Source organism: Adiantum capillus-veneris, chromosome 15 (assembly GCF_014529385.1).
Source record: "Adiantum capillus-veneris isolate H3 chromosome 15, ASM1452938v2, whole genome shotgun sequence".
In the NCBI taxonomy this organism is placed as follows: domain Eukaryota; kingdom Viridiplantae; phylum Streptophyta; class Polypodiopsida; order Polypodiales; family Pteridaceae; genus Adiantum; species Adiantum capillus-veneris.
This window is the reverse complement of record NC_140945.1, coordinates 67,764,700-67,774,329: the sequence shown is the minus strand read 5'-3', so window position 1 is coordinate 67,774,329 and position 9,630 is coordinate 67,764,700. Positions and strand designations below refer to the sequence as shown.

At 41.3% G+C, this 9,630-nt stretch overlaps 1 pseudogene; it reads left to right on the top strand.

Annotated features, from left to right (window-relative positions):
* The first annotated feature begins 253 nt into the window (after positions 1 to 253).
* Positions 254 to 1,187, top strand: LOC147440827 (putative germin-like protein 9-2; annotated as a pseudogene).
* Positions 1,188 to 9,630: the final 8,443 nt, after the last annotated feature.

Below are 9,630 nucleotides of genomic sequence, written 5' to 3'. Positions count from 1 at the left end.
CCATGCGACGCCCGTCCTTGATGGTAGAATTTGTGCTGCCAGTATTTGACAAACTAGTGACCTCAGGATCATTAAAGGGAGTAGCTCCCTCCTCCATGTGTCCCTCTCTTGTGCGTCTGACGGGGTTCAAGCTAATGTGCACTACACAGCTATATACACACACACACACACACAGAGAGAGAGAGAGAGAGAGAGAGAGAGAGGGCCACGCCACGGGCCTTATTGTGCGGAAGGAAATGCTCGCCACAAAAACTAAGACATCGCGGACGAGACGGACGGCACGGCGATGGCGCCTAGGGAAGAAGGCGGTCCTAACGCAACGCAAAGACAAAAGCTTGAGAAGGTCATAAGGTATAAAAGTGGGGCTGAGGAATGAGTGATTCCTCATTGCATGAAGAGTTGCTCGCATATAAGACACTAAACAGCTAGTTATTAGCGGCTAGATATGGCGGCAAGGATGATGGCGGTGGCGATGGTGGTGGTGACGATGGCCCTACTGCAGGGCTGGAACTGCAGGGCAACCGACCCAGAGCTGACGCAGGACTTCTTTGTGCCGGAGGGCGTGAATGCGAGCGGCGATTTCTTCACGTTTACGGGGTTAAGGGAGGGGCCGCAGGCGGCGCCGGGCACGTTTAAGGCGTTGAAGGTGCCAGCCGAGGCCTTTCCGGCGCTGACCGGGCTGGGCGTATCGGCCGCTCTGCTGGAGTTCCAGCCGGGCTCTCAGAACACCCCCACACGCACCCCCGCGCCACGGAGCTCCTCTTCCTGCTGGACGGCAGCCTCATGGTCGGCCTTGTCGACACAACCGGCAATTTCTTCAGCCAGACCCTGCAGCGCGGCGACCTCTTCGTTTTCCCCAAGGGCCTCGTCCACTTCCAAGTCAACCCCTCCTCCTCCAAAACCGCCATGGCCATTTCGTCCTTCAGCAGCTCCGCCCCCGGCACTGTCTCCCTTCCTTCCACCCTCTTTGGCAGCGGCATCCCTGATTCCGTCCTCGCTCAGGCCTTCAATGTGGATAATGCCGCCCTCTCCGAACTCCAGGCCCCCTTCATGCACTCCTAAAATGTCATTAGGCCGTAATGTTCCCTTCAGTTGAGGACATAGTTATCCTCCTACGGGGAAGAACTGATACATCGACAGTATTTCTCATTCAGAAAAAGGTTGTATGTATTGGACTTTTGACTTTCCACCTTGATTTGTCTTTTCATTTCCTAAACTTGCCCTTCACTTACGCACTTAGATTTTTTATTTTTTCTGACTTTGAGTATTATCAACTAACTGGGTTACATGGAGAACTAAATGTCTCCCTCCTACGATGTCAAAATCTCTCTTATCTTCTTCTTCTTCTCGCACACACATCATTACCATTGCAGCTACTATGTGTATAAGTTTCTAAAGGCAATTTGGAATTGGAGATGTTACTTATACCATGGACATTCTAAGATTGCGCGATTATTTACTCCAAACAAGTGTGCTTAGCCAATTGTGACTCCAGAATTTGTATTAATGTTGAAGTGCATGTTCAAAAATGATCCTACTTGTCGAATAGAGCTGGTAAATGGTATAAACCAAAGGGTTATTATACTAAGAGTGGAGCCAAAGACAACTTTGTTGTGATTATGGAGGAGTTGATTGAGCACTTTAGCAACGATCACCAAACAGGACCATCGATCTAGGCTAGCCAAGAAAGGAGAAGATAAAGCTATGGAATTGGTATGACATACCATCAGGGAGCTCACCTAGGTAAAATATGTTGCTATCACACATAATTAAGGATTGGATAGTAAAAGAAGATGCCTTATAATTATAAAAATTGCATAGATAAGAGATTGTAAAAAGAATACCTCAAGAACCCACGTGATATAAGTGTTTCACCAAAAACACAGTTTTTTCGTGATTGGGTACTTTATTGAGACAAGAGGCCAAAAAAATAATGGAATTTGACCCCTTATGAAAGAAGAGAGGAGCGAATCTTAACTCTAGGCCATTACTGCAAGGTTGACTGCACTCTTGCCCTTCACATTCCCAATATTTTATGACTTTTCTAGCATTTTGGGGTATTTTTTGAAGGGTGACTCTCATTTTCACTTGTAAAAAACTGACAGAATTCTCGAAAACAATTAAAAGTCCCGACAAAAAGTAGCCTTGGCCGGTAGTTACCTTCCATAAAAAAAAGTGTCCTTTCAGGCTTTTGGAACAATATCAATGATTGCGATAGGCCTTTCCATTTTTCAGACTCCTTACTTGAGCTAGAAGCTCCACACAACTCCTTATGCTAAAAATTATGTAAGCTATAAACTTCCTCTGAATCCGATCATGGACCTCTTGTACATCAGCTGCTCGATCTCAAAATCTAGTACCGCAAAGCTTGCATGGATCAAAGCGTTTGAAAACTCACTCCACTACTGGAAAGAACACTGTGTTATCTCTTGGTACACATCTTTGAAATCCGAAGCCACAAGTTTTCCGAAAGACATAATCACTTGGTCCTCATGTACACCTCGGATTGTCATCTCTTCTTTGTAGCATGCAAGGTAACCTTCAAAATCATACCCTGAAAAAGCATTATTTTCTTCATACACAGCATATAGTGCTATGTCAAAACAGCTTCCTCAATCCTCTTATGCTGTGTTTTCTTGGTTTCCATCTCGTGTAGATATACCATCACGGAGGTCACCTTGCCTATCACACATAATTAAGGATTGGATAGTAAAAGAATATGCCTTATAATCATAAAAATTGCATAGATAAGAGATTGTAAAAATAAAAGTCTTACCAAGCACCGAACAAGATTTATTGAGTGAACACAAAAACGAAGCGATATCCAGGGAAAATACACACACACACACACACACACACACAAAGCATATGAGAAGGAATTATTTGTTGCCATTTTTAAGTCGACCGTTTGAACATTTTACCATGGATCTCGTTGCCATCCTTTTAGCTTCGAACTCAATGTACAGTAGCAAGGCACTTAAATGAAACATTAATCAACACATCAAAGTAAATAAACAGGCCTCAAATAGTGATTTTTAAAAAAATCTTCTAAAGCATATCAATAGTTGGCTAATTGCTATCAAATATTGCAACCAACATACATGGCTTGCAAAATTAAAATCTAAGTAAGGAGAGCCACTCAAAATATGACATGTCCATGAACAAAAGAAATGGAATGCTCACAAATGATCGAACACGTTCCTAGCGAGAGGTCTATTCTCCTCATCCACCATACCTACATAGCTCAATGCCACCTGCCTATCGACCCCTTTAAACTGGGGATGAGAGGAGGCAACACCAATGTCAAAATCAAAGCGTCGTCACTAAATAATATTGCACAAGCACGTTGTGAGCGGGATAGAAACACAAAGAACGCCTCTATAATGACCCGACACACACTCTTGGGATGATACACACACACACACACTATGGGGCACCACTCGGCTTACACAACCTACCTGGCCGAGACAGGGAACGAGTGAGAGGAGAGAGACTACCCATTTACCCACTCCACACAGAGAGAAACACACACACACACACCCAAAAAACTCAGCTCAAAAGAGGAGAATTTCTTATGTTTAGATACAACTGAGCTTGGGCCAACACCAATGGGGCAAATAGCTCACACAATATGGGTAAAATATGCCAGATACAATCACAAATTGGAGCAGAAGCTTTGCTCATATGAGAAACTTACATAGCCAAAATAACAGAAAAACAGTGAGGAATTTGACAAAATGGGCAATGCCATTGAGTTCGGAACGGCCCAAAACCCCAGTCTGCAATGTCAAAGTGCTCAAATCCGACCTCGGATAAGCAGTTTATGACCAAAACAAGCTCCAAAAACAGCAAAAACACAGTTGCGGATGTTCCTCCTCTTCTCTCCACGTTTTTTCTGGTCTTCTCTCAAGTTTTTCAATTACACCCCCAATGTGTGTACAAGCGTGACCTCTTTAGCTAGCATGACGACATGAGCTGCTCATCTTGAAAGCTGTAAGCCACAAATTTAATTCTCCAATAGTGGCAAGATATGTGGGCCCATTAAATAAAAGTGCTAACTGCCAAAGGTTTTGTGTCATTCTTCTTGTATGTACAAGCATGGCAACTATAGTTGGCATGACGATAGGATTTGCTCATCTTGGAAGTTGTAAGCCACAAATTCAATGCTCTAATAGTGACAAAAAATATGGTCCCATTAAACAAAAGTGCCTCAATCGCCAAAGTTTTTGTTGCCACATACCAAAGTTTGTTACTGTCACTACACTTGGTTACAGTGTACCTCTTGGAGTCTCTGGCTAGAGAAGAAGGTGCCTCAAACGGTTTGGGCAATTAGACGCACAAAGCTTGGTAAAAAAATGATGTGTTTTGGTGTTCTTTTTGGAGAGAAAGTACGTTGTGGTAGGTTCATAAACAACAATTCAGATAATGTGCAAAATGGTGCTTTTGCACCATGCTTTTGGGGAAGGAGAGAATATCGTGTTGTGGGTGGCAAACCAAGAGTAATTGTGGAGGGGTTCCTATGGTTTTATAACAAAATTAACACTCATGCTTTAAATATTGATGAGATGATTATTAAACCCCTTGGGCCAACCCCAAGGATGTAGGCTGTGGAAGAGGGAACATGCCTACTCTCATGGGAGGTTGAGATGTTGCAAAAACATGGATTTGTACTGCAAGGCAATAATTGGATAGCACAGATGAAGGACTATGGGCCATGTGGAGCACAACCTAGCTCCACATGGAAGAGGGAACGTGCCTACTTTCATGGGAGCTTGAGATGTTGCAAAAAAATGGATTTGTTTTGCAAGGTGATAATTTGATAGCACAGATGAATGACTATTGGGCAATGTGGAGCACAACCTAGCACTTTCCGTGCTAAATTTAAAGAAGGAAAGCATGATAGATGAAGTTCAAAATTAAGCAAAGACTTCAATGGGAGGATAGCATTGGGTCGAAGCATGCATGCAAAACTAGTGAGAGAGGTTATTTTGGTGCCTAATGTGTCGCATGTTTTTTATGTTAATACATGAGGCTCCATTTAAAAGGGGGTGACACATGTTGTGACCATTGAAAAATTCCCTCGATGTACTTGTGAGGATTTTTCAAAAAAGACAACCGCTGCCTCACATGTGTGCCTTGCAAACACATGAACTTGTGTAATTTTGTGTCCTTGGGTTGAACTTTATAGCTCATGAATTTATGCATTCGGCCACACTAACAAAAGTGGAGCTGTTGTAGGGATTGGGTGGGGCCAAAGCTTCAGCATAGCATTAAATTTACAAGCTAAGGTTTACGGTCCTCTTTGGATTGGCCATTTTCTGGATTCCTTGCAATTGCCATTGCAGGAGGGGTGCCGAGACTTTTGATAGATTATGTTATTTAATCAAATACAAATTTATATCGTAGGAGCAATCACCTTCATGCACTCGAGTTTTCAATCCTCAAGATATTGACCATTTTGTCGGACTGTCTACACTTGACAGTATGGCAAGGCTTAATCAAAAATCAATTTGTGAACATTACTATTTACTTTCGCTCATAAAGATGACGCACTCCGTTTTTTTTGCGAGGTGTATGGATTTCCTCTAAAAAGAATACCTCAAGAACCCACGTGATATAAGTGTTTCAGCAAAAATAGAGAGAGAAGTTAGTTTTTCGTGATTGGGTACTTTATTGAGACTAGAGGTCCAAAAAATGTTGGAATTTGAGCCCTTACAAAAGAAGACAGGAGCGATTGTAAACTCTAGGCCATTAGCAAGGTTGATTTTTGACAGGCCCTCTTGCTCTTCACATTCCCAAGATTTTATGACTTTTATAGCATTTTGGGGTATTTTTTGAAGGGTGACTCTCATTTTCACTTGTTAAAAACGGACAAAATTCCCCAAAACGGTTAAAATTCCTGGCAAAAAGTAGCCATGGTTGGTAGTTACCTTACATACATAAAAGTGTCCTCTCAGGCTTTTGGAACAATATCGATGCTTGTGATAGGCCTTTCCATTTTTCACTCTCCTTACTTGAGCTATAAGCTCAACACAACTCTTTATGCAAAAAATTATGTAAGCTATAAACTTCCTCAAAATCTGATCCTTGACCTATTGTACATCAGCTACATCCGCTACAAAAGCACTAAATTTATCCCTTAAGTCATCTTCACATTGCCTTTGTTTGTTGGATGTAAGATGTTCGATCTCAAGATCTAGTACCGCAAAGCTTGCATGGATTAAAGCGTTTGAAAAATCACTCCACTACTGGAAAGAACACTCTGTTATCCCTTGGTACACATCTTTGAAATCTGAAGCCACAAGTTTTCCAGACAACAAAATCATTTGTTCCTTAGGTACACCTCGGATTTTCATCTCTTCTTTGTAGAATGCAAGGTAACCTTTAAAATCATACCCTCAAAAAACGTTATGCTCTTCATACAGAACATCTAGTGCTATATCAACAGCTTCCTCAATCCTCTTATGCTGTGTTTTCTTGGTTTTCATCTCATGTAGATACCCTCGTACTAGATCTAGCATCTTTGCCGAATCTCAAACTACTAAGTTCCCATCAACACCTTTCAAATTGAACTTTTCAATAGAATTCATCAACTTCTCCGAATCCTCCACATGCACCTCCCATCCCGGCTTGTTTTGCATCGGGTTCACCAAGGATGTTGGGGGATATGTGTGCAAAAGGTGAGTCGGGAAGGTGCAGGGCTTGTGACTGTGAGAGGTGTGAGAGACAGGGAATATTAGATAACACAAACAAGCAATCTCACACCAAGACCAACACCAAATGGAGCAAGATAGAGATAGAGCAAAGAGAAGAAAGAGAGATAAAAATAAAGTTTGTGTAAATACATGATTGACAACTTGCAAGGTCAGGCTGTATAATATCACAGTATCACGAAGCTTGCATAAATTAAATTAACAACTAGTGAATGGTAAACATTGCTAGCACACGCACGCACACACACACACACACACACACACACACACACACACACACACACACACACACTGTCTTAGGGTGTGGGAAACCTCTCATCACAAAACCCTCTTACAATGAACAAGAAACTTGGCGATGAAAACACACTAAACACTTTCTCAAACAAGCTCAAATGACATAACTTAAAAGATACGAGTCACTTTGCATTGACCAAACCACGTGGCACTAGTAAAGGGATGACAATTCTAGAACCAAGACATACGTTTGAAGCACCAAAACTTCATATTGTTAAAAATAAAAGAGAACATATAATAGTGTTTTTAGATCTCACACACATTTTCTCACTTTGGAATGTGTAGCATCAAAGCTTCACTCACACCAAGTGTGAAACTCACAAGGTGATGACTACATCTACATCTCTTCTCATGCCTATAGTGCTGAGGTGTTATGTGAGAGCTTGGGGATGATTTACAAGAAGGATAGGGATTTATTTATAGGTTGTCAACCCCTTATTAAAGTTATTAATAACCTTATTTGCACGCTAATCAAATCAAGATTAGGATTTCTTTTGAATATCAAAACATTGCAGGCCTTCTTTGTCTGTTTGAGTCATGGATGTGAACTCAAAAAAGAGAATTATTGATGGTAGATAAGGTGAAAGTAGATTTTTAAGGAAGGGGAAAGGGGGGGGGGGGGGGGGGGGGGGAGAGAGAGAGTTTTTACTATGGACATGTCTTGAGGTGAGGTGCCGTTTAAAATTAGGTCAATGGGTGTTAGTAGGTTAGGGGTTAGTGTTAGAAATTACTAAAACGTTAATGATAGATTTACAATGGGTAGAATGAGGTGGATAGTTGAAGGAAGGTGGGTGAATGCAGTGAGGGAATCCTTGTGATGGTAAAGCTTTGAAGAATTTTTGGATTTACTTGTGTAGGTTCTCAAAAATGACTGTTGATCCTCTTCTTCTTCTTCTCTTCTTATGTCGTTGCCACAAAGGTTGAGCACCATGATGAAAGTGACGATGTTGATTGATGAGAATCCCTTAGTTTTCAGATATTAATCAAGGTTTCACATGCTGAATTTTATGTAAAATAGAGAAGTGGTAAAAGGAATTGTGATACAGAGGTAATAGAGAGAGGCATAGAGATGGTGTATGTACATGTAGAGCTCATATGAGAGGCATAGAGATGGTGTATGTACATGTAGAGTTCAAATGAGAGGCATAGAGATGGTGTATGTACATGTAGAGTTCATATGAGAGGCATAGAGATGGTGTATGTACATGTAGAGTTCATATGAGAGCTATGTAAGTGAGAGGGAAGGTTAATGATGAAGAGGGTGAGAGAAACCATGGAAGGTGCAGGTTTGAGGGAGGGATAAAGAGAAATGAGTGTGTGTGTGTGTGTGTGTGTGTGCGTGTGTGGAAGTGTGAAGAAAGGTGTGTGCGTGTGTGCGTGTGTGTGTGTGTGTGGAAGTGTGAAGAAAGGTGAGAGAAGACTAGGACCGACCCATGGAAGCTCCAAAAATTATGAAACATTTTGAGATGATTATTCAGTTTGTGGCTAAATTTTTCATTTTGGATACTTCCTCCAATTTGGGGAATGGGAACGGAGGGAGCTTTTGGAGAGAGCTTTGGAGGGAGCTTTTTTGAATTTTTTGCTCGACTAACCAATTCCAAAAAAAAGCTAGCTTCGTACAAAAATTAGTTTTTGGAGCGAGCTTTTTGAAGAAATATTTTTTTCTTAATCCTCTCTCTCTCTCTCTCTCTCTCTATATATATATATATATATATATGTTTATATATATATATATATATATATATATATATATATAATATACAGATATATAAACACACATACACATATATATATTTAGTAGATATATAAATAATATATATATAATATCTAGCTATATATCTATTAAAAAATATATATGTGTATGTGTGGGCCTATATATATATAGATATATACACACACACACACATATAAATATATATATCTATATTTATATATCTTCCCCTTGTCTCTCTCCCTCTCCCCCTTGAAGGCAGAAATTGTAAAATCTCGGTTAGATTTTGAGTTTGCCTTAGAAAAAATCGGGTAATTTACACAAGTTTCAGTGTAATTACCGGCAAAAGCTTTAAATTTTGACCTAAAAAACTCGGAGAATTTCAAGTTTTCCCTTATTTTTGCCGGTTACGAAAAATGTATTTTTCTAGCCGCTCGCCCCCCCCCCCCCCCCCCTCTCTCTCTCTCTCTCTCTCTCTCTACACACACACACACACACACACACACACACACACACACACACACACACGGGCGCTAGCGCCCAGAGAGAGAGAGAGAGAGAGAGAGAGAGAGAGAGAGAGAGAGAGAGAGAGAGAGAGAGGGAGGGAGGGAGAATTTCTCTTCTGCAAGTCTTCCCTCCTTTGATTTGCCCTCTCCTCATCCTCACCTACATGGAAACCTCTTGACAATGTCCATCACTCTACTACTGCAAGCTTTGCAATAGATGTCAAGTTGACAGGAGATGGTTAAGAAGAAAAGCAGCCATGGCGAGCTAAGCAACCTATCGGAGGGCGCCTGTGGCAATGGAAGTACCTCGTCTAGACACACATGCAATCTCGAGATGACACATGAAAGGTTGAAGTTACTGGCTTGTAGGCGGGAGGCAAGAGCTTTCAAGGCAGGACAAAAAGGG